This window comes from Eubalaena glacialis, chromosome 17, assembly GCF_028564815.1.
Source record: "Eubalaena glacialis isolate mEubGla1 chromosome 17, mEubGla1.1.hap2.+ XY, whole genome shotgun sequence".
NCBI lineage: Eukaryota > Metazoa > Chordata > Mammalia > Artiodactyla > Balaenidae > Eubalaena > Eubalaena glacialis.
The window spans coordinates 49,162,424-49,188,591 of NC_083732.1; the positions used below are offsets into that span (position 1 = coordinate 49,162,424).

The following is a 26,168-nucleotide window of genomic DNA, read 5'->3' on the forward strand; positions in this document are numbered from 1 at the left end:
GCGACGCTCGGGCGCTTTGGCCCCTAAATAAAGAAGCAAGGCCGCGGGGCCCAGGACCCAGGGTGGGACACTGATTTTCTAACGGGAGCCAGAGCCAGAAGGTGAGGCACCAGCTGGTCGGCCCGCGGCCCTCAGGTCTCCCGAGGCGCAGCGAGGCGCAGCGAAGCCCGCCGGCGTGGTGGAGGCGGCGCCCCGCCGGGCCCTCCCGCCCGCGCCCAGCGTCCCGCGTCCCGGGCCGCTGCGCCCCGCCTTCCCGCCCAGTGCGCAGAGGGCAGGACCGTGGATACCCGGCAGCGTGACCCTGGGCGCCGGCGCCGCCGCCGCCGCCGCCGCCGCCGCCGCCGCCGCCGCAGCCCGAACGGCCGACCAGGTGCGTGCGCCGCTGGCCGGGCCGTGCCCGCGGACGGCTGGGCCCGGCTCCTCCCGGCGGGCGGGCCGAGGCGGTGCCGGCCCCGGTGTGGACTTCCCAAGTCACCCATTCGTGGGAGCGGCTGACGGACGGGGTAGGGAGGCCACCGGGAGACGGGCCGGGCGTGCGGCTTCCGCGACAAGGGCCCAGAAATGGGGAAGCCGCGTGCGGTCGCCGGGATGGAGGGAGATGCTGTGCACGGAGGGCAGCGAGCCGGGCGTGATGGCTCCTTTTCCCTCTTGTCTCGGGGAGGGGAGGTGCCCCGCCCCAAGCCGCGCAGGAACTTCCTTCGCCCGTATCGGGAACCAACACCTAGTTCCGCTGAGCCTCCAGGTTGCTTTATCGGGTCTCCGTTGTGCTTCTTTTCGCCTTTTATCTTGTACTTTCATTTTTGGTGTGTATGTCTAGGCTCCACGCAGGCTCTTAAGTTACACGGGGGCAGAGCCCCTGTTGGACTTCTCAGGTACTCGGTAGTACTCAAGTGAGCAATCGAATGAATGAGTGAGTTCCTATGAGGGAGAACTGGTGAATTAATGAATGAGTACACATGAAGTAGAGTTGAATGAAGGAATATGGATGGATATAAATACACACGACGAGGAGGCAGTGGAGACACAGGCTTACAACTCTTCTGGTAGTTTCCCAAAAGCTGTGTGAATGTGGCACTCTTGTAAATGGAGTCATTCTGACTGTGGCTACTTAAAAGTTCTATTCTATGCTGTTTTAAAAGAAAATAATCACCAGAAGCACCCCCTCATATTTCCACTCTAAGTAGATTTTCCTATATGCATTGCTTAAAACAAAGTATGCCTAGGCTTTTTTTTTTTTCTTGAGTTTTGTTTCCTACTTTGGAGAATCATTGTCACTATAATATTATTTAATGTATTTCTGAAACATAAGGATGAATCTGAAGGTAGTACCACATGACTCTGCTTTTAGTAACTTGTTTGTAAAACCAGATGTTTCTTTGAATTAAGGATTGTGGAGGATCTTGTCTGTCTTCCTGAGACAAGTGCTGGCTGGTTTGTGGGTGACTGAAGAAGGCTGAATGTAGTTCAGAGAGGAAAAGAGAGACATTTCTCGGTGTGCAGACACTTTGGAAGTGACATAGGTTGAGACTGCATTAATTTGATTGGTCACTGCATCACTTCTAGGTTTCCACACCCAGGTTTCAGAAAAGCTGGATGACTTTAGACGTGTTACTTGATTTCTTTAGGTCTCAGTTTCTTAATCTCCAAGATGCAGGAGGTTAGGTAGGGCCCCTTCTTGAGTTAGACTTCTAGGATTCTCTTTTATCGGTTAAAAGGTGAAATTGCAGGTGATTTCATGAAGCCTGCTCACTTCAGCTGCTCTACTTGGGATTCTGTAGAATTTTGGCTCCACTGTTTTCTCTGCAAATTCCAACTCATTCCTCATCCTCTCCACATCTGCTACAAAAGGACCTGGGAGCTTGCGATGAGAATTATAGACTCTGGGCTGGAGGGGAGAAAGAAGGGCAAGATTGTTTTGTGCATTGCCCCAGGTTCCTGGTCCTGGGTCTAACTTGTTTCCAATACAACCAGCCTGACAATGCCATATATTTTCAGTATATCTAGGGAGTTATATCACTATTAATTTGCCTGCATTTGAGATTAGTTATCATAGATCACAACATTTTGGAAACGGAAGGACCTTAGAGATTTTTTAAAGGCACTTAAAAAGTCATTTTACATACGTATTAAAATATTTCTTGCATGCTACATTTCACAAACACAAAGTCCCAAACATGTTAAATAAAGTAAAATTAATGTTACCTACTTCAGTTCTTTCAAGTCTATTGGGAGAAGTGAAGTCAAACATGGTGCTTGGTGAAAAAGACCAACTTTCTCTGATTCTTTTCTCAAAGATCCAATTCTTTTCTCAAAGATCCAAGGTCACATGTGGTTCCGGCATGGAATGTAACAGAGGTGATATTTATGGGGCACTGACCACTCACCAAGCACTGTTATATTTAACCTTTTTACTTGTATTGCCCCATTTATTCCTCGCTATAAACCTACCTGATAGGTACAATTGTAATCCCTATTCAACCTTCCTAAATGGAAACAGTGCTTGGGTAATGGGAAAGTCAGGCATTCAAAACACAGGCAGATGGAGGCAGGGTTTCTGCCAGATATATAGACAATCCCTGCTAGGATAGCCTTGTAATGTTGTCGAATGTGGTCTCTGTGTGTGTTCCAGGTAGTATATTAAACTCTTGGGCATTGTGGGTAAGTAAATTTAGAATGGGAGCTCAGGGGTAGAATGATTAAGACTGAATTATAGAGGATTGTTTGTTATATCATTTTGAAAATTATTGAGTTCCATTGGTACTCTAGACTCTCTGATATTTTGACCTAGATGCATGTGCATCCTAATTTTAAACATGTTCAGATTTAACCATCCAGGGAGTATAAAAAGGATGACATCAAAAGCTATGTGGGTGAATGGCACCTAAGGGCTTCAAACTCTGAGTACCAAACAGTGTTGTTTCTTGGGCTAGTTGCTGCCTCCCAACCTAATGACAACTCCTAACACAGACAAAGTACTACGCCTACCTCAGTGTAATCTAGGGGCAGAAATGCAAGATGAGTTTCTAGCACTCTTATAATTAATTGACAAGAGCAAAAGAGGAAAAGAGAGGCCCATAAAGTAAGTGGGAAATTATTTTGTTTCTTCGTCAGTCAAGTTTAGTCTCATAGAAGGCAGAGACCAATTGCGGTTGCTTGAAAAACAGAGAGCCAGTGCCAGTTTGATTTAGCTCAGGAGGCTGAAACTTTCTGCCCTGAAGGCCGGCGTGATGGAATAGACCTTCCCATTGCTCACAATATTATGAAAAAAACATTAAAGCAACAATTTTTATTACTTGCCCTGGAGCTAGAGCTTTAAAATATACTTTCTTCTGCCCCTGCCCTCCCTAAACCACTTAGGTTTTAAACACAAACAACCCATTCATGTGTTTGCTGCATCAGATTATTAGTCCTTTTCTTTATCCCTGGGCCCTGTTTCTTTAATGCAGCTAAGAAGGAGGACTGGTGTGCTTCTAGATTTATGGAATTTTTCTTTATTCTTTTACTCAGCGCATATTAATTTCAGTAACCATTTAATGAGTGCCTACTGTGTGCCAGATAAAGATGAATGAGATACCGAGTTTACGTAGGAAAGTGATCCATCCACAAATAATTGCAGCACAGGGTGATGTGGGAGTAGTGGCCACTCATTCTCCCAGGAGAGAGGTATGGTCAGAATTTAGGAAGACTTCACAGAGCAGGTGAATTTTGAACTGGATTTCGAAGCCTGAAGGCCAAGAGGAGGGAGAAGGGTGTTCGTTCTAAGCACAGAGAGCTACATGGGCAAAGAAATGGAGGCAGTCTGAGTGTGGCACTCCCAGGGGGAGACAGAGGTTGGGTGTGTCTGTAGTAAAGAGGTCCTGTGAGATTGGGGCCAGAGAAGGGAAGTCCTTGAATGTCATGTTATTCAGGCTTTATCACAGCCTAGATAATCTTTAAGAGTTTTTAAGCTGAATTTTTAAGCAGAGGAGTGCTATGATTGGATTTCCTTTAGAAAATAGCTCCAGCAATAGTATTTCAGAGGAACTAGAGAGGGAGAAGCCAGGAGGCCAGAAGAAAATGAGGATGCTGTTGCTATAGTCCGAATGAAATAGGATAAGGGTCTAAACTAGCGTAAGTTTGAGATATTCAGAATATAGGGAAGGCAGGATTTAATGACTAGCTGCATATGGGAAATAAGGTTGAAAATAATTCTCAGGTTTTGGAATTGCTTACCTGGGTGGATGGAGATGCCACTAATGAGGGTAATAAACAACAGATGAGGAAGAGCTTTCGGCAGAAAGACAGTGAGACAACTTTGGAACATCCATGGGCGATCCCTGGTGTACAGCCTTGACTGTAGCTGTACTGTGACATCATATAGCCAAGACTGGCCAAACTCTACGACAGGTCCACAGTCTAAAAAGACAAATCAATTCAATAAAACACTTAAAAAGAAGGAAAAAAGCCACATTAGACTTAACTAATGACCCTTATATTTCAGGTGAGTTCTTTAGAACTCTAATTATTATGTAAGTTCTAGTGAAGGAAAAAGGTTAGATACTCAGACAATGAGGGGTTATTATAAACCATCAAGAGAAACCAAAACAGAGCAACACAGACAGGAGTGGTTGAAAGGAACAAAGATGAGCAAATGGCAGGGGTGTAGCAGAGAGGACTGGTTGCTTAAAGCACAGGTATAGGCAGATTTGGAATACAGAGAGGAAATTTGAGCTGCCTCTTCCAAATAACGTATTTCTTTAGTGGTAAGAATCTCACAAGCTTTGGTTTCTCATCTTATTCAGCTTGTCAGGGAGAGACAAATAGGTGATTGTTTAGAGGTGCTGTGCAGAGGGTTTGATCTTATTTTGCAGAGAAAGTGTTGGGAGACTTTGAACTAAGGGAAGAATAACAGAAGTAGAGTAAGATAAAATGAAAAGGATAATGATTAGGAGGAATTTTCAGAACTTTTAACGAATGCTGTGAGAAACAGTTGCTAACAGAGAAAAAGTTAGATTGATGTAGTGTTCTCTTAGGGTCGTGGCATTAGATGTGCTTGGAAAAAAGGATATATTAGCATAGCACCTTATATTTAAAAATAATTTTTATATGAACCCTCAGAAGCATGTGCAGGCAGGCACTATTATCTTTCTTTTATAAACTAAAAATCTGGGTATTAAGGAGGCTGTAGTTTGCCTCAGATCCCATAACTGGCAAGAACTCTAGGCCTTCTGAGTTTCAGCCCACTGCTCTGTCCATTGTATCGGAACCTTGCTTTGCCTTGGAACCTTGGCCTTTTACAATGAGTCCCCTCCACCTCCCACCATGTCCATCATGTAAAAGTAAGAATAAAGCAGATGATATTTGAAGGCCAACAGAGCCAAGATCTCTGGGGAGACAGGCAGTGATGGAGAGGATCCTTAGCACCAACCCTGCTATGTGCAGTAGGGATGGTTATGAAGGGTTGTATATAGAGAATTGCTGTGGAAATCAAATAATACTTAAAATGTAATAGGAGAGTCTGCAATATAAACAAATCTTATGATTAAATCTTCTAAGAGGCAAATAACCCCTTTACAAAGTGAACTATTAATCATTCCTTAACATATTATCTGGATAAATCCAGACTTTCAATATGGGGTTTGCTTAAAGCAAGATACATCTGCAGTACTGGGCCCGTGAGCCACAACTACTGAGCCTGCGCGTCTGGAGCCTGTGCTCCGCAACAAGAGAGGCTGCGATAGTGAGAGGCCCGTGCACCGCGATGAAGAGTGGCCCCCGCTTGCCGCAACTAGAGAAAGCCCTTGCACAGAAACGAAGCCCCAACACACCCAAAAATAAATAAATAAATAAATAAATTAAAAAAAAAAAAGATACATCTGCAGTAAGCTACGTCTACCTTGATTGTATTATATGTGAAGACTTTTCCAAGTTGGGTATCAAATAAGAAAATGGGGATCTGGACCTGGATCCCCTAATTATTTGAGGCCATTTACAACACATTGAACATAATGATTTGCAATTAAATCCATCTAGCTACCTTTGCTTCTTATGAAGCACCTACAGGTAGGACACTGGCCGAAGCTCAGCTGGGAAATGGAGAGATAAGCCCAGCACTGGCACTGCCCCTGGTGGGACCCACAAGAGGCAGTCATGAGTGTAAATCCATCAACATAGTGGGCCAGGGTGGGAAAACCAGAAACCTTTACGGACCTTGAGTTCCACATCATTATTAAAAAGAAACCAAGTGTAATTCAAAGCAAAGAGCATTATACCAGATCTAGAGTTGATAAAAGATAAAATCTATAAGGAAGACAGAATAGTTGTGACTTTTTATGGGCCAGGCATTTAAACATATTTATCTTCAAAGAATATAAAGGAAATGGTCAGAAGTATGAGAAAATGACCAAAACAATTTTTAAAAATTAATTTTTATTAGAGTATAGTTGATTTACAATGTTGTGTTAGTTTCTGCTGTACAACGAAGTGAATCAGTTATACATATACATGTATCCACTCTTTTTTTAGATTCTTTTCCCATATAGGTCATTACAGAGTATTGAGTAGAGTTCCCTGTGCTATACAGTCGGTCCTTATTGGTTACCTCTTTTATATATAATAGTGTGTATATGTCAATCCCAATCTCACAATTTATCCCTTCCCCCCTTCCCCCTTGGTAACCATAGTTTATTTGCTACATCTGTGACTCTATTTCTGTTTGTAAATAAGTTCATTTGTAGCCTTTTTTTAGATTCCACATATAAGCAATATCATATGGTATTTGTCCTTCTCTGTCTGACTTGACCAAAACAATTTATAGGAGACTTTAATATCTGGTGTTTATATGACATATCAAGCAGACAAAAGCCAAATGGTAAGATTTGAATAATATAATTCATGAGGTTGGAGAATATAATTCATAAGGGTGAACAGGGATATAGAAAGTTTCAATAATATGGTGTATTAAATGTTTATCAAAAAATTCTTTATGTTATATATGAATATGCATGAGATATATGATTATATATGTATATATATGGTCTCTTATTCACAGAAAATTCATTTCTTCTCCAAACATTTATGAAAGATTGTAAAAAAAGTTTAACAAAGAATTCAGTGAATTCTAGAGTCCTGCTGGTCTTGTGCTTTGATCCTCTGGTTTAGCCCATGTTTTCAATTAGCTTTGTAATTGATTGAAATGGTAAAAAGAAAACATGTTCTCTTTCATGATGCTGTCAAGTGGCTCATATAATTAATCTTCCACCTTCGTATGTCCTTTTTGTTCCCAGAACGTCGGTTTGAGGTTCTTTTACCATTATCAAAATACTTTGGATCTATGTTATCTGTGACTAATCTGAAGATGCATTTTTACATTTGATTAAATGTTCTAAATCATTAATGCCGTGTGTATTGTATTGCAAAATTTACCATCTGAAACATCTGGCTCTTCTTTTATAGGGTTTTTCTTTTCATTAGCTTTTCTGAGATAAGACTTACAGAAAACCAGGGGCCGTAGGAAGACTAGGGAATGAATGGAGGATCACAAACCCCAATTTAGTTCTTTGGGAAGCAGAGGGCAAATCCTGGAAGTCAGCACTATTCAGACTTTATTTCACTACTTATTCAGCCTAAATTTTAGGGTTTACCACTTAAACTAACCACTTACTAGCACCCTATATTCGCTGTAGTTTAACAGTTAAGAAAATAGGCTCTGAAGTCAGTTTCTTGGGTTCAGATTTCAGCTCTGTCATTAACACTTGTGTGACTTTGGACCAATTACATATCCTCTCCTATGCCTCAGTTTCTTCCTTTGTAAAATGGGAAAAATAATTATAACTATCAGTGGTAGGCAGAATAATGTCCTCCCCCAAAGATGCCCATGCCCTAATCCCTGGAACCTGTGAATATGATAGGTTATGTGGCAAAGGAGAATTAAGGCTGTGGATGGAATTAAGATTGCTCATTATCTGACTTGAAATCCATATCCTGGATTATGTGGTGGGCCTAATTAACAGTGGGAGAGGGGGGCAGAAGAGGATCAGAGAGTTAGGGAGATGGGACTATGGAAGAATGGCCAGAGAGATGCAATGTTGCCAGCTTTGAAGATGGAGGAAGGAGGCCATGAGACAAGGAATATGGGTGGCCATTAGGATCTGAAAAAGGCAAAGATCCTTCCCTAGAGCCCCCGGAAGGAGTTCAGCCCTTCTAACAAACACTTTGATTTTACCTGGTGAGTCCAGTGCTGGATTTCTGACCTACGGAACTGTAAGATAATGACTTTGTATTGTTTAAGCCCCCAATTTTGTGGTAATTTGTTACAGCAGCAATAGAAAACCAATGCATTATCCTATAGGTTTGCTGTAGGGTTAAGAAATATAAACATTTAGACAGGCCTGCTCAGTCAATATTAGCCACTATCATTATTATTTTTTTCATTGGTATGTTCCCTCCTGTCTTTGCACCTTTGTAATAGCTGTCTTGTGATTACCTGAAATTGTTGGAAATCACCCCCCTCCTTCCCCAAGACTGTGGGCTTAGGAGTTTCTCACTCTCAAGGTAGGCCATACTCAGTCTCCAGCAATTTGTTAAAATTACTGTTTAGGTATTCCTAGACTTTATGGGTCCAGTGGCTTCTGCTCCAGATAAGCAGATCTGGGCTGTGACTCTCTGGATTTTTCCTGTCTCTCTAGATTTTAGAGTGGTGGTTTGCTTTGCACCCTCACTTCTCTGCTCCAAGGAGAGTCATTGGTTTTCAGTTTGCTCATTTTATTTGTTGCTGTAAGGACGGGAGTGATGACGGAAGTGAGCTCAGTGCTGTCATTGCCATGTGGCTCTAATGAGCTCCTCTGTTCGCAAGAGATGTCTAGCTCTACACTTGACGTTCTTCTGATTTCTGTTCTCTGGTTTTCAACTCATCAATTTCATTCCCAAATATGCTTTCTGGGTTTTCTATTTTGGTTAATGGCATCTCAGTCTATGAGATAGTAGGTAATGTGATGTATCTGAAATATAGGGTACAAAACAGGATCAAAATCTGGGAGGTTAGCCTTATCTCTTCCCTTTTCATCATCCTCCCACATTAGTAAGTCACCAAATGCTGTTGTGTCTACCTGTGATAGCACCTGAAATTTTCTGGTTTTTTTTATCCCCCCCATCCTTTCTATCATGACTCTAGTCATATCCCTTATTGTCTCTTGCCTTGGCCAGGCAGAATCTTTTAAATTACTTCGTCTTCCACACTGCTTCAAGAGGTTTGATTTCTTCTGAGGCTTCTCTCCTTGGCTTGCAGATGTCCATCTTCTTGCTGTTTCCTCACATGGTCAATTTTTTTCTGTTTGTGTACATCCCTGGCGTCTCTGTGTGTCCAAATGTCCTCTTCTTATAAGGACCTCAGTCAGATTGTATTAGCCCCACCCCCCATGCCCTCATTTTAACTTAATTACCTCTTTAAAGTCCTTATCTCCAAATGTAGTCACATTCTGCGGCACTGGGTAGTAGGCCTTAAACATATGAACTGTGGTGGGGCACAGTTCAGCCCATAACACCTACTAGATCCCTCCATGTATTCTATACGTGTGTATCAGATCACATCATGAGTGCACATCACGACATGGGAAGATTTGAAAAATACTGATTCCTGGTCCCCACCTAACTCTGTGGGTTCTGAATCACTGTGTCTGAAATGGGACTGGGAATACACTTCTTGTATGCATGTGTATGTTTAAATTTCTCCCTAGTGCTTTATAATACTTCAGCTTTTTATACGCCAGAATTTTTTTTTAAAAATCATTTCTGGGGAACATATTATAAGTGTTCACATCTTTGCTCATGGTTGTTCTTTAACTGGAAATACCCTTCCCACCATACAACTGTGCAAATTCATCTATCCTGCAAGGCTGAGCTGAAATATCTTCTCCGTTATTGCTTCCTTGTTCTCTCCTGTGATAATCCTGCAATACTTTATCATTACAGTTGACCCTTGAACAACTTGGGGGTTAGGGGCACCAACCCCACAGCAGTCGGAAATCCGAGAGTAACTTTACAGTTGGCCGTCTGCATCTGTGGTTCTGCATCCTCAGATTCAACTAACCTTCGATCCTGTAGTACTGCAGTATTTATTGAAAAAAATCCACATATAAGTGGACAGACACAGTTCATACCCATGTTGTTCAAGGGTCAACTGTACTTTATTGTTAGTACTTGAGAATCTGTTTCCTTTTGTCTTTGTATCGCAGTCATTTGCCTTCCTCTTTCACTGGCTTCCTAAGGCCTAGGATGACATATTCTTTATTTCTATATATCTGAAACAGTTGCAGTTGCTCTGAGCATAATAGGTAATCAATCAATGTCTGTAGTATGAATAAATGAATGAACTCATTAATAAATGCTAATAATTTTCTTATGACTTTTTATCCAATGGAGACCATTGGATAAAACAAATAAGCTTATCAAATGTAAAACTAGTGGCAAATTTTTATTCTTGAATTGAGTATCCTTAACATGATACATGAACAATAGTCTTCAGGTGTATTTCCAATTTAGAACTTTAAACATGTAAAATTTTTTCTTGAAGAAGGTATTTGATAATAGGAAGAGAATATAGTGAAGGCATCATAACAATTTGCGATAATGACAATTTTTTTTTTTTTTTTGCGTTGCATTTTCAAGGCAGAGTGTGGATGGTTCAATTCTTAAAGATGAATGGATTCCCTAGTGTCCACTTGTGGTGTATCCTTGTTTATCCTCCCGATCAAGAACTGCTGCCTTATAGCGAGTATGTTAAGGTGGAATTGTCTATTAGCTGAGCTAATAATAAGCTGTGGTTTCCTGGGTCAGTGAGTAACAGAAACAGTTCTCGAAATAATTACATCAGCTAAGACCCAATTTCCAGGCAGGGATCAAGAGTCTGACTTTTCCTTTGTGTTAGTTTTCCACAAACTACTAAAATTTCTAGAGATGGAGTAATTGCGTCTCAAATAATTTCTCCAAAGCCTTTTCTGAACCAGAGCAGGCAGTAACAGAGATTGGCAGGGGAAGGACTGATGTCTGCTCATGAGGGGAAGAATGACTCTGCCTTGAAAACACAAATGAGCCTTTGGATGTGGAAATTTACAAGTCTCAGAGAGCCCTGAAACATCTTTAGAAACTGAGCCCAGCAGAATAATGGGAGGCTGTGTTCTGGCTTGGCATGGGAGCCTGTCTGGCACAAACTACACTGTAAACAACTCAAACATTTCAAACATTTGCATCTGCATACATGACATTAGATTCTCAAAATGTCCAATTAAACACTTCCTCAGCTGACCTGGTGTCAGCCTGGCCTTTCTGATGGGGAAGGAGTTTCAGCTGATACTGTTGTATGCTCTTCCTTTCTGGACCCAATCTTGTCCTTCTTGTTCAGACAAAATTCTTCTTAAGGGAATTCCCTGGTGGTCCAGTGGTTAGGACTCAGTGCTTACACTGCCGTGGCCCAGGTTCAATCCCTGGTTGGGGAGCTAAGATGCGCAAGCCACGTGGCATGGCCATGTGAGGCTGAACCACACTGACTCCATTTTGTCGTCTCCATCTTAGGTCCACAGCCCTACCCCCTCCCCTTTCTGTGTGACTCAGCTTTAGCTTAACTTACAAGGATATGTTCCCCATCAACTTTTACCCTTGTCTTCATCTGATGTGAAAACTGGAAGAATGCCTTATGCTGACACATATGGTTAATGGTCCTGAGATCCCTGGGGGAGGGGAAAATCCCCGGTCCCCGTCGGTGTGGTCATGCTTCTCACTTGGTAGTCAGATTCCGTGTTTAGCTTTGGCCCCTTTAGATCCCCCGGTACCCCTTTCCATGGTGCAAAGTGCAGCTGCGAATGCCTCTGGATCATCCCGTCTGCCTGATCCTTCCTGCCTGTGTGTAGGTTACCCACGACAAACTTCATAATTGCACTTTATGGAATTGCCTGCTTTGTTTTTCTGTCTCAAAGTTTCTTGTCAGTTTGGAGGATATTATTCAGTATCTCTGCCTCCCGATAATTGGTACAGTATGGATAGAGAGTTTGGGTTTGGAAAGGAGGGTGGGCAATTCTTTCACTGGGACGTGAGCTGAGAAGAGCTGTATAGATAAAGGGATAGAAGAGTTTTGAGTTGAGGATGAAGAAAGCCAAGTCATCTCATGGTCATAATATCGTATTCTCAGTTATGTAGAAGAGGAGAGCTTTTGCTGAACACGAGGGGAGTAGGGGTTGAATCTGGGGCTTAAGGAGAGTGGAAAAACTTTGTAGCAGCTGCTGTGGGGAATTTGATAGGGGTCAGTTGAAGATAAATATAAGGGTTGCTGAGCAATGCAAGGGACCCAGCTGAGATCAGACAGCCTTTTGTTCATACGGAGATATTTGGCATGATTAAGTAAATGTTGATGATGGTATTAAGGAGCACGTACAGAGAAAATTCAAAATTAGTTTTGAAGAATTGGCAACTTGGGTGAGGAGGAAAAGCAAAGGTATTCTAAGGTGCTAATGAAAGCATTGTTGGAATCATTAATTACCAAGTGAGATTTTGAACCAAGATTAATCTGAAACGGTGAGTTGGGTGGATAGAAGTACAGTCAGACTGGAGATGGGGATGTGTCTTAGTTAGTTCTGACTGCTGTAACAAAGTGCCATAGACTGGGTGGCTTATGCACAACAGAAATTTACTTCTCACAGTCGGGAGGCTAGAAATCTGAGTTCAAGGTGCCAGCATGGTCAGGTTCTGCTGAGGACCCTGTTCTGGGTTGCAAACTGCCACTTTCTCATAGTGTCCTCACATGGCAAAAGAAGAAGGTGCCCTTTTATAAGGGCACTAATTCCATTCATGAGGGCTCTACCCTCATGACCTAATTACCTACCAAAGGTCCCACCTCCTAATACCATCACATTATGGTTAGGATTTCAACATATACATTTTAGGGGGACACATTCAGTCTATTGCAGGAGGCTCTTCACTTAGCCAACGTCAATCTAGCTGCTTCTCTGTGCCACACATGTGCTGAGTGGTGGGGATACAAGGATGAAGAAAACACAATTCACTTTAAAAGCTCAAAAGCATTTATTGAGCTTCTACTATATACTGGGTGGAAAGACATTGATCTTGCCCTTGAAAAGCTTTAAGACTAGTGAGATAGTCTGGATAATTTCGATTCAGATTGTGGTAAACTTTTTTTTTTTTTTTTTTTAATTAATTTATTTATTTTTGGCTGTGTTGGGTCTTCGTTTCTGTGCAAGGGCTTCCTCTAGTTGCGGCGAGCGGGGGCCACTCTTCATCGCGGTGCGCGGGCCTCTCACTATCGCGGCCTCTCTTGCTGCGGAGCACAGGCTCCAGACGCGCAGGCTCCAGACGCGCAGGCTCAGTCGTTGTGGCTTACGGGCCCAGTTGCTCCGCGGCATGTGGGATCCTCCCAAACCAGGGCTCGAACCCGTGTCCCCTGCATTGGCAGGCGAACTCCCAACCGCTGCACCACCAGGGAAGCCCTGTGGTAAACTTTGAAGGAGGTAAGCAGAGGGCGCTAGAAAATTGTAGAAGAGGACAGTCAACACAACCTGTGAGAAGAGGAACCAGGTCAGGAAAAGCATCCTGGAAAAAACTGTGCCTGAGTTGACTCAAGATGATTGGAAGACTATTGTGGCTTAAATAGGGAACAACTCAAGTGTCTGTCAACAGATGGATAAAGAAGATATAATGTATAAGTGTATATATACATTATACATATATACACATATATACATAACACACACACACACAATGGAATATTATTCAGCCTGAGAAAGAAGGAAAACCTGCCATTTGTGACAGCTTGGATGAACCTTGAAGACATTATGCTAAGTGAAATAAGTCAGACAGAGAAAGACAAATACTGTATGATATCACTTATATGTGGAATCTAAAAAAGCTGAACTCAGAAAAACAGAGAGTAGAGCCATGGTTCCCAAGGGCTGGGGGGTGGGGGGAAATGGGGAGATATTGAATCAAAGGGTACAAACATTCAGTTATAAGATTAATGAGTTCTGGGGATCTAATGTACAGCATGGTGATTATAGCTGATAATACTGTATTGTATACTTGAAAGTTGCTAGGAGAGGAGATCTTAAATGATTTCATCATTAAAAAGAAATGGTAATTATGTGACAGGAAAAAAAAAAAAGGATGATTGAAAGAGAGTAGGGGTGGAGAAAAAGCAGAGCGAGAGGATTGCTTTGGCCAGGGCAGATAAAAAAAGGTTTCAGAGAGAAGGTGATCATTGAGATGCATGATGTATGATACTATTGCCAAGTGAGAGAAATAAAGAAGACCTGAATTAAAGTGGTAAAATTTTTGTTGGTAGGGATAGAAGAAAGAGATGTAAGAGGATAGAAGGATGAGATTTAGTGACTGATTGAATATGTGGGAGGATGAATAGATAAGACTGAATGATAGGGACAATTATGTTTTCATTAACAGAAAGAGGGAAATCCTCTTTCTGGGTTAGAGAAGATTTTGGGGAAGATGATGAGTTTGGAGATTTTGAATCAGAACATCTGATTATAAGTGAAAGCAATCCAACTAAAATGATATTAAACCAAAAGAGGAAATCTGTAACTTTCATAACTGGAAAGTTCAGAGATACAGCTGGCTTTAGGCATGGCAGGATCCAGGTTACCAATGATGTGATATGGGTCCATCTCTATCCCTGTTGTCTATATCTCTTGGCTTAGCTTGTCCTGCTTAGTTTCATTTTGCAGACAGGTTCTTAGCACACAGTAGGCAAAATGGGTACCTATAGCTATAGATTTGCATCCTAGCAATCCCAGAGGAAACAACTTTTTTTTCTAATTTTATACATGAAGACTTTATTTTACCTTTTCTCAATTATAATTTTAAAAACAAATTATTTCAAATGTCCAATCTTCAATGTAGTCTGATTGAGGGACAGAAATACTATAATTGTCTTCCAATAATTTGAAGTTAAAGACATTTTTATTTTCCAAATTTATTTTATTTCCATCAATCTAGGAAACTGTTGCTAAATTTTTAACATCTTTCTACCAAGTTCCTTGAATTTTTACCCCTTTATATAGTTATGCTATTCTAATCACACCCCACTCATCAGATTTTTCTGTTAATTTTCACTAATCAGAAGACTCAAGAAAATCCTCCCTTTTAAATATTGTATTTACATTGTCTTCATTTGCCATTGCATTTATTGCAGTCAATGCAATTAAGAAGTAATTCAACCAGCATTTATTGAGCAACTTTTCGATTCCAGACTGAAATGTGGAGGAAATCAGAATACATAGATACATGAAACAAAGCTCTTTTTTTTCAAGACAGTCATGGTCTAGTGTCAGAGACAATCATGCATACATAATACCCAAAATGATCTGCAGTGATCCTCGGGAGGAAAATGAGCAGAAGACTCTGAGAGCCACAGAGCAGAGAGGCTTGCTTCTGGTCCAGGAGGGAGGCCCCAAGGGCTGCACAGAGATAGGGCAGAAGCATTGCAGGGACCTATCAATGTGCAGGATTTTGAGGAAGAAAGAAGAAGGGAAGGCTGCCCACCAAGTTCTGAGAATTTATATGTGGAAGGATGGTGTGTTCTATCAGAAATAGGGAATCTAGAAAGGAAAGACGTTGAGGAAAAGGGCTTATGAATTTAGGTAGGCTTTGAAAGCATCAACAGGTTGAGATGCCTCTCAGCCGTTTGAGAATGTAGGTTTGGTCTGAGAAGACAAACACAGCCTTTGGGATTAGATTCAAAGAGACACTGAATAAGTTGGGTGAGAAAAGCAATTGGGTAGGAGAATAATAACAAAAAAATTAACTCAGTAGATCTTAGAGGCATCTAATGTCAGCACAAAAGGAACATTTAGAAAACAAATCCCAGTGATAGAGACATGCCTGAGTTCGTATCATTTAATTGCAAGGAGAGGTTCTTATTTCTTCCTCCCTTCCTCCCTCCCTCCCTTCCTTCCTTCCTTCCTTTTTACACTTAAAAAACAAATAGTTCACCCATTTCTCCCACCCTCAAACCCTCGCCTGTGGCAACCACCAATCTATATATCTGTATATATATATATATATTATCTATATATATTAAATATATATAATCTGTATAATATATAATCTGTATATATATATATATTAATATATCTATATATATTAAATAAATTAAATTTAATTTAATTTTTTAAGATTCCACATATAAGAGAGATCATATGGCATTTGTCTTTCTCTGTCTGACTTATTTCACTTGGCATAATGCCCTCATTTTTTTCTAAATTTCTATTTGTATTTTTATGTATGTGGAAGGTTAGTTATGTTTCTTGACCTTGGAGAAGTGGCCATCTGTAGGGTATGTCCTATGTCTTCCAGGAGTACACTCCCATCTCCTCACCCAAGGCCCAGGGACCAGCTGGTCCCAGGGTAGGTTATTATTATTATTTTTTAATATACATGTATACATATATTTTAAAATTTATTTATTTATTTTATTTTTGGCCGCATTGGGTCTTCGTTGCTGCGCGCGGGCTTTCTCTAGTTGCGGTGAGCGGGGGCTACTCTTCGTTGCAGTGCGTGGGCTTCTCATTGTGGTGGCTTCTCTTGTTGCGGAGCACGGGCTCTAGGCACACGGGCTTCAGTAGTTGTGGCACGAGGGCTCAGTAGTTGTGGCTTGCAGGCTCTAGAGCGCAGGCTCAGTAGTTGTGGCGCACGGGCTTAGTTGTTCCGTGGCATGTGGGATCTTCCCGGACCAAGGCTCGAACCCGTGTCCCCTGCATTAGCAGGCGGTTTCTTAACCACTGCGCCACCAGGGAAGTCCCCCCAGGGTAGGTTCTGATCTGGGTTTGTGAACTTGGTTTTGCAGGCTGCTGGATCATAGCTTTCTTGCTTCTGGTGTCTGGCTTCCTGGTGGGAGGGGCCAGTGCTTGCCCACTGGTGGGTGGAGCTGCGTCTCGGCCCTCTGGTGGGCAGGGCCGCATCAAGGGGTGTGTCTAGAGGTGACTCTGAGTTCAGGAAGTCTTTAGGTAGACTGTCTGCTGATGGGTGGGGCTGTGTTCCCTCCCTGTTGGTTGTTTAGCCTGGGGCATCCCAGCATGGGAGTCCACAGGCAGTTAGGTGCCACCAGGTCTTGGTGCCAAAATGGCGGCCTCCTTGAGAGCTCATGCCTGATTATTCCCTGATATCTCCACCACCAGTGTCCTTGTCCCCACAGTGAGCCACAGCTGCCCCCTGACTCCCCAGGAGAACCTCCTAGACCAGCAGGTAGGTGTGGCCTGGGCTCCTATGAAGTCATTGCTTTTGCCCTGGGTCCTGGTGCACACAAGACCTTGTGTGCGCCCTCCAAGAGTGGAGTCTCTGTTTCCCCTAGTCCTGTGGAGTTCTTGCAATCAAGCCTTCAAAGCCAAGTGCTCTGGGAGCTCCTTCTCCTGATGCCAGACCCTCAGGCTGGGGAGCCTACTGGGGGTGGTCAGAACTCTCACTCCTGTGGGAGAACTTCTGTGATATAATTCTTCTTCAGTCTGTGGGTCAGTCATGGGGGGAGGGGGGTATGGGATTTGATTATATCATGAGTGCACTCCTCCTACCATCTTGTTGGGTTTCTTCTTTGTCTTTGGATGTAAAATACCTTTTTTGGCAGGTTTTAGTCTTTTCTGTCAATGGTTGTTCAGCAGTTAGTTGTGATTTTGGTGTGCTGAAGAGTGAAGGTGAGCTCAAAGTCCTTCTACTTCGCCATCTTGTCCTTCTGTCCACTTGGTGTAATGCCCTTGAGGTCCAAGCATGTTGTCGAGAATGATAAGATTTCATTCCTTTTTATGGCTGAAGAGTATTCCATTGCATATATATCACAATTGCTTTATTCATTTATCCATGGGTGGACAGTTAGGTTGTTTCCAATATATTGGCTATTGTAAATAGTGCTGCAATGAACATGGGAGTGCATATATCAAGTGCTTTTGTTTTCTTCAAATAAATACTCAGAAGTGGAATTGCTGGATCATATGATAGTTCTATTTTTAATTTTTTGAGGAACCTCCATACTGTTTTCCGTAGTGGCTGCACCAATGTACGTTCCTACCAACAGTGCACGCAGGTTTCCTTTTCTCCACATCCTCGCTAACACTTGTTATTTCTAGTCTTTTTGGTAATAGCCATTCTAACAGGCATGAGGTGATATCTCATTGTGGCTTTGATTTGCATTTCCCTGATGAAATGATGTAGAGCATCTTTTGATGTACCTATTGGCTATGTGTATGTCTTCCTTGAAAAATACTTATTCAGATCTTCTACCTATTTTTTAATTGGATTGTTTGTTTTTTTGTTATTAAGTTGTATGAGTTATTTATATATTTTGGATATTGCAAATATTTTTCCTATTCAGTAGATTGCCTTTTCATTTTGTTGGTGGATTCATTTGCTGTATAGAAGCTTTTTAGTTTGATGTAGTCCCACTTGTTTATTTTGCTTTTGTTGATTTTGCTTTTGGTGTCAGATATGAAAAATCATTGCTAAGACTTACATCTAGGAGCTTACTGCCTGTGTTTTCCTCTAGAGTTTTATGGTTTCAAGTCTTAAGTTCAAGTTTTTAATCTATTTTGAGTTAATTTTTGTGTATGGTGAAGATAGTGGTTCAGTTTCATTCTTTTGCGTGTGGCTGTCCAATTTTCCCAACATTGTTTATTGAAGAGACTGTGCTTTCCTCATTGTATATTTTTGGCTCCTTTGTTGTAAATTAACTGATCATATATGCATGGTTTGATTTTTGAGCTCTCTATTCTGTTCTGTTGATCTATGTGTCTGTTTTTATGCAAATACCATACTGTTTTAATTACTATAGCTTTATAATATGGCTTGAAATCAAAGAGCATGATGCCTCCAGCTTTGTTCTTCATTCTTAAGGTTGCTTTGGCTATTTGAGGTCTTTTTTGGTTCCATACAAATTTTAGGATTACTTGTTCTAATTCTGTGAAAAATACCATTGAAATTTTGATAGGGGTTGCATTGAATCTGTATATTGCTTTGGGTAGTATGAACATTTTAACAGTATTAATTCTTCCAATCCATGAACACAGAATATCTTTCCATTTATTTGTGTCTTCTTCAGTTTCTTTCATTAATGTCTTATAGTTTTCAGTATACATGTCTTTCATCTCCTTGGTTAGATTTGTTCCTAGGTATTTCATTCTTTTTGATGCAGTTGTAAGTGGGATTGTTTTCTTAAATTATCTCTCTGATATTTCATTATTAGTGTATAGAAATGCAGTAGATTTGTGTGATTTTGTATTTTGCAAATTTACTGAATTTGTTTATTCTAACAGTTGTTTTGATGGAGTCTTTAGGGTTTTCTATATACAATATCATGTTATCTACAAATAGTGACGGTTTTACTTCTTTTTTCCAATTTGAATGCTTTTCATTTCTTTTTCTTGCCTAATTTCTGTGGCTAGGACTTCCAGTAACAACTTTTATTTGCAACATCTGTATGTTTTAAAATCTATTTTATTATTATTCAGGTATGGTGAGGCCAACGGATCAGGAAAAGATTGCCATTGAAAAGATAGTTTGTTGCTCACAGTTCCCAGGAGGAGGGGCATGCCATGCCATGCAGGGTCACATAGGGAAGCAGTGGGGTCAGTTAGGAGGCAAAAGGAATGAAGGGAAATCATGCGCAGAAGACTCTATCGTGGTTTTGGCAAGAAAGAATGGGTTAGACTGGGTAAGCAGGCTTAGCATTGGCTAGTGTGAAAAATTTCAGTGGGCTCTCAGGTATTAGAACTATCCCAAGTTGTCTGGTACCTGACCGTGGGCTGATTAGAGCAGGGAAAAATTGGTTTGGCCTGTGAGAATTAGGTAAAGGAAGTGATTGAACAGTATGGGCTTTAGATTGGTTGGTTTGCATATGAAAGGAGTGTTCCTTAAGAATTAACTAACCCTGGGAGGGGGCAGTTCTTCCAGTCAGTGAGGTCCAAGATGCCAGAGCATCAAGAATACAGAAAATAAAAAACTGTAGTTGCTATTTTACTGTATATCAATATCAGGGAAGATTCTGATTGGCCTTGCTTGAGTCATCCTGTTTCTGTAGTTTGAGTATGGAGTGTGGGGTAAGGAATGGTACTGTGATTGGCAGCCAATCTAGACCAGAGGATAAACTTAAAGAAAAAGAAAACAAAGTGGGGAAGTATACTGGGAAGCCAAAAACTATAGCTACTGTAGTCTACTACAAGATGCCTGTAGCCATCGTGGTTGAGCTGAGCAGGTGGCAGTTCAGATGTGGCTCTGGGCTTCTAGACTTAAGAGAAGTTAGGGGTTTGTTTTTGCCTTAGCAGCTCTCACTGCACAACATGCACTGTTCCCTGGCTTGACACCTTTCCTTTATCCTGCATTTCTACAAGCCTATAGAGTTCCTGAAACTCAGTGACCACATGCAAACTCATTATTTACGTTTTCCGATCCCTTTGACTAGGTACCAGTGTTTTCCTCAATGCTTACAACAAAAAGCTTAGCTTTTTCTTGACTCCTTTCCTTCCCCCTCTCTCAAGTCATCTATCCTCTTCTGAATCTCTCCTAGATTTACTCCTTTCTCATGCATATTTGCTGCTGACATTCTAGTTAGGATCTTCATCACTTTTCTAGTCTCTTCTTTTTAATCCATCTTTCTTCATATTGTCAGATATATCTCACTGGGGAAAAATCACCTCCTACTCCCCAGGATAACCCCCCTACCCCCAGTTATTTGAATATTATAGAAAGAGAATGGTATGTACATGGCACAAGGGTGAATGTCTGAAGATCTAAATTCAAGTCACTTCATGTTTCTCCTCTGCATTTCATTAGAGACATTTTGTGGCTTAAATGAGAAAATGCTTGTTTGAAAAATCTTTGTAAACTGTAATGTTCAGATGATGGTGGTTTCTTTATTTCTCTTTCTATGCTGTATGAATTCTAAGTCTTTTCCAAACTCTATAATTGTCAGCCTTATCTCCTCTTTTAAAGTGAATTCCTCTCTATCCCCACGCTTAGCCCACATTTGGTTCTATCTTTCTATACTGTTCCTAAACCTAAAATGCCCTTCTCTTTTCTCTCCTGGCAACTAAATCTTAACCATTTTTTTTTAAAGGCCTGACTGAAGTCCTGCCTCTTTTATGAAGTCCTTTTTAATTATTCAGGTCACCCATATTCTCTTTTTTTGTCTTATACTTCATTTTTCACTACTGATTATTTACTCTTTAATTTTTGCTTATCTTTTAGTCTCCACAATGTATTTTATACGTCTGAGGGCAGGAATCCTGACTTTCACTATCTTTGTACCATGCGTAGTTCTGGTCATATAGTTTTAAATAAATAGTTGGTAGTTAATTAATTGTTAATTGGGAAAAAGTGCTAACCTGCAATAATTGCACTTTGGATATGCTTAGTGAGCTTCTCTTTTCCCCATAGGGAGAAATAATTGTGGATTGATTAGACTGACAGATGTGGAAACAATTTAGTCCAATTTAACAAACCCTTATTGAGTTCTGGAACATATGGCAAGTGCTGAATAAATGTTCATTTGTTCACTTATTCAGTCAACAAATATTTATTGATATCCACTATATGCCCCACACTGTGTGAGTTATTGTAATACATGTAACCTATTAGACATTCAGACATTGAGAATCAAAACATGACTCTGACATGGTTCTCATCCTTTTCTTTAATAAATTTATTTATTTATTTTTGGCTGCACTGGGTCTTCGTTGCTGCTCGCGGGCTTTCACTAGTTGCGGCAAGTGGGGGCTACTCTTTGTTGCTGTGCACAGGCTTCTCATTGTGGTGGCTTCTCTTGTTGTGGAGCATGGGCTCTAGGCATGTGGGCTTCAGTAGTTGTGGCTCGTGGTCTCTACAGCACAGGCTCAGTAGTTGTGGCGCTCAGGCTCAGTTGCTCCACAGCATGTGGGATCTTCCCGGACCAGGGATTGAACCCATGTGCCCTACATTGGCAGGTGGATTCTTAACCACTGTGCCACCAGGGAAGTCCACATGGTCCACATCCTTAATTTGCTTTGCTTAAATGACCAATGATGACATCATTGGTTGATTATACGGCATTATAGAAAAGTAAATAGTATGCTGTGGACACACAAAGAAAGGAGCAATTTATTCTGACTTGATAGTTCAGGCAAGGATTCACAGAGGAGATAACATTCAGGAAAAAAATGAAGTGGGCAGGGAGGTAGCTTTGACACTCTTGTTTGCTTTGTTACAATTTTGTACTTTACACAGTGTGTTGTTAAAAATTAACATGCTGGAGAGTTTCCACTTCTGGGAAGATGGGGTAGATGTACTTTTTCCTATTTATCCCACTAAGTACAACTAAAAAAATCTAAAAACCTATCTGTCTGTCTGTCTATCTATCTATCTACCTACCTACCTACCTACCTACCTACTCAAACATAATAAGACTCTGAAAGGTGGAAAGAAGGTAGACCAGCTAGGGACATTGGGACCCGAGTTCCTTGGGTTTTCTTTTTGTGTCATATATCTCAGACTTGGAGCTGAAAAAGCTGGCAACTTGGAAATGCCAATGAGTACAGACAAAAAATAAACAAACAAACAAACCCAACAAAAGCCTGCTCTCTCTAGTCAAAGGACCAGGAAAGGGAGAGTCTAGCAAGACAGAAAACTTTTAGAAAGTAATCACTCTATTCCAGTCAAACATTACAGAAAAAATATAGCGCACTGTGTAACCCATGTCAATAAAGACTGAGTGGATAGCTTAGACTACTACCCATCTATCCACTCAACAAAGACTGGGTGGATAGCTTAGGCAGGGTATCCCAACATGCCTCCTGGGTGGTGTCACAGAAGATCAAGCAGGGAGTCAGGACTTTCATATCCACCAGCCACTAATGAGCCTCCCCACCCCCAACCCCACCTGTAGAGTAAGTAGAGACCATGTGGGGAGCAGGGACTATGACCCATTTGGCAACAATGTACCCCTCCACTTCCCTGCTGGCATGGTGTCAGAGGGGATATCCTGGAGAGTCAGGACTTTCACCATTGTCAGCAGTAGTGAGACCATCTCACTACATAGTTAGTGAAGACCACATGGGGTATCTGAAACTCCCATCCTCCTTCAGAATTTATAAGGAGACCCTGCTCTTTGAGTGTCTGTGGAGGCCAAGTGGGGAACCTGCACTGCTACCTCCACTGGCAGTGTTGCAGCAGCAACATCTCCTACCCCCTTCCTCCACTGTAGTGGTATCAGAAGAAACCAGCTAAAATACGAGGTTTCAAAAAGATCCAGAGTCTCATAATGCAACAATGTCTGTGTTTCAGTTGAAAATCACTTGTCATAACAAAAGAGCCAGGGAGATCTCAAACTGAATGAAAAAAGAAAATCAATAGATGCCAATACCAAGATGACAGAAATTTTAGAATTATCTGACAAGGACTTTAACACAACCAGATAACAATGCTTTAATGAGCAATTACAAACATGCTTGAAACAGATGAAAAAATAGAAAGCCTCAGGAAAAAATAGAAAGTCTCAGTAAAGAAATAGAAGATATAAAGAAAAATCTAATGGAAATTTTATATATGAAAAATACTATAAGCAAAATAAAAATCTCAGTGAATGGCCTCAATGCAGAACAGAAGCAACAGAAGAAGGAATCAGTAAAATGGATGATAGAGCAATAGAAATTGCCCAATCTGAACAACAGAGAAAAAATAGACTGGGAAAAAAAAAGGAACAGAGCCTCAGGAGGCCATTGTACTATAAGAAAGATCTAATATTCATGCTGTCAGTGTTTCAGGAGAGGAGAAAGAAATCAGAATTGAAAAAAACTCTCAAAGAAATAATGGCTGCAAACTTCCCAAATTTGATAAGAGACATAAACCTAGAGATTCAAGAAGCTGAGCAAACTTCCAACAGGATAAACTCTAAGGGATCTCTGCCAACACACAGCATAATTAAACTTCTGAAAACTAAAGACAAAGAAAAGAACCTTGAAAGCAGCCAGAGCAAAATGACACCTTACCTATAGGGGAAAAATAATTAGAATGAGAGTATATTTCTCACTAGAGACTACGGAGGTCAGAAGATTATGGCACAGTATTTTCTGGGTGCTGAAAGAAAATAACTGTCAACTTAGATATTATATCCAGCAAAAATATCCTTCAGGAATAAAGGGAAAATCAAGACATTCTCAGGTAAAAGAAACAACCTTAAGCAGACCTACCCTAAAAGAATGGCTAAAGGAGGTTCTCTGAACAGAAAGGAAATGCTAGAAGAAGGAATATTAGGAAGGAAAGAAAGAACATGATAAACAAATATATCAGTAAATACAATTGGCTTTTGTTTTCCTCTTGAGTTTTCTTAATTATGTTTGATGATTGAGGTGAAAACTGTTAACACTCTCTAAATGTGATTCTAAATGTATGTAGAGAAAATATTTAAGAAAATTATATTATAAACATGGAGAAGTAAAGGAACATAATAGGTAAGTTTTCTATACGTCACTCAAACTGGTAAAATATTTTACCAGTGATGATATATATATGATATATATATGATGTGTATATATATGATGTTACACCTATTGCAACCACTAAAAAAGCTATGCAAAGAGGTATACTTGGAAACACTACAGGTAAGTAAAAATGGAATTCTAAAAAATGTTCAAGTAACCCACAAGCAGGCAGGGGAAAAAAAAAAAACAGAAACAAAAAGCAGAGAGGAAAAATAGAAAACAAAAAGTAAAACAGCAGAGTTAAGTTCTAACATATCAGGAGTTACATTAAATGAAAATGGTGTAAATATAGCAATTAAAAAACAGAGACTGGCAGGGACAATTAAAAAAAATGTGCTCCACTGTATACTGTCTACAAGAAACTCATTTCAAATATAACAATTTGAGCAGGTTGAAAATAAAAGGATGGGAAATTATAAACAGTTGATTATCATTATTTTTGGTAGCTAATAAAGTTACTATGAATGCTGAATTAGCAAATACTGAACTGCTGCTTCTAAGGGAAATGCAGGGTTAGGTTCCTGTGAGCCTCTGTTCACATTTTTGTCAACTGATCAATACATATTCTTATTTTATGTGTTTCTGTTTAAAGACACCTTATTGAGTATATATTGTTGATTCATTAACTTTGAACTCACTGCCACCTGCACTGTGATTCATATTTGATCAAAGCTTATCTAGCACACGTTTTCTCTGTAAAGCAAATCATAGCTTCTTTTACTTAGGAAGAGTAGACAGCATTTCAGCTCTATGCTTGAGGCCATTTTAACAGTAAAATTACCAACAAAAAGCACAGAAATGAGAAGACACAGATAGCAGTACCAGGAGTGAAGCAGGAAATCACCAACTGCAGACACTAAGAGGTTAATAAGGGACTACATACTGCAAGCAATTTTACCTACATAAATTTGACAGTGTAGATGAAACAGACCACTTCCTTGTAAAACACAAACTACCACAATTTACTCAATATGTAACAAATAATTTGAATAGCCTTATAACTATAAAGGAAATTGAATTGATAATTTAGAAACTCCCAAGAAAGAAATCTCTAGCCCCAGATGGTTTCACTATAGAGAATTCTACCAAATGTTTAAAGAAGGATTCACATCAGTCCCCAAAATAGAAGGGAACATTTCCCAAATCGTTTTATGACTCTAGTATTACTGTGATACCAAATGGCAAAAACAGTACAAAAAAGAGAACTACAGACCAATGTCCCTCATGAATATAGACACAAAATCCTTAACGAAATATTAGCAAATAGAATTTAGCAACACAGAAAAAAAACTGTACATCATGACCAAGGAAGGTTTATTCCAGGAATCAAGACTGGTTCAGTATTTGAAAATCAATCAGCATTGTGGTGTCTGGAACTATTAGGAATACAGTTATAGAAGCATCCAATTTACAGTATATACAAACTAAAGTGTGAGTGAGTGTGTGTGTGTTTGTGAAAAGCATGTATGTCTTAGGGAGTGGACATAATTCTTCTTTTTCAATATTTCTAATGTTCCATTGTAAATTGTAAGAGCTATACAATAGTGTAAAGTGACATTTGTAATCCTATTCAGCTCTTAACTTGCCAAGAAGAATATCCTCTCTCAGGATATGTAGCTTCACTACATTACTAACCATTGTATTGTCAATTCCATGCGAATTATGCAAAACAAAAGAAAA

At 40.4% G+C, this 26,168-nt stretch overlaps 1 protein-coding gene and 1 non-coding gene across 3 annotated transcripts in view; both read left to right on the plus strand.

The window, feature by feature from the left end:
• Positions 1-376: 376 nt before the first annotated feature.
• Positions 377-26,168, plus strand: part of CPQ (carboxypeptidase Q) — a 523,824-nt gene continuing 498,032 nt past the window's right edge. For both annotated transcript variants that reach the window (XM_061171373.1, XM_061171374.1), the window contains exon 1: positions 377-503. The gene's annotated coding sequence lies outside the window, so the exon portion shown is untranslated. The remainder of the gene's footprint in view (positions 504-26,168) is intronic.
• Positions 11,400-11,471, plus strand: TRNAV-UAC (transfer RNA valine (anticodon UAC)). Its single transcript has one exon. It is a non-coding gene; the product is annotated as a tRNA-Val (tRNA).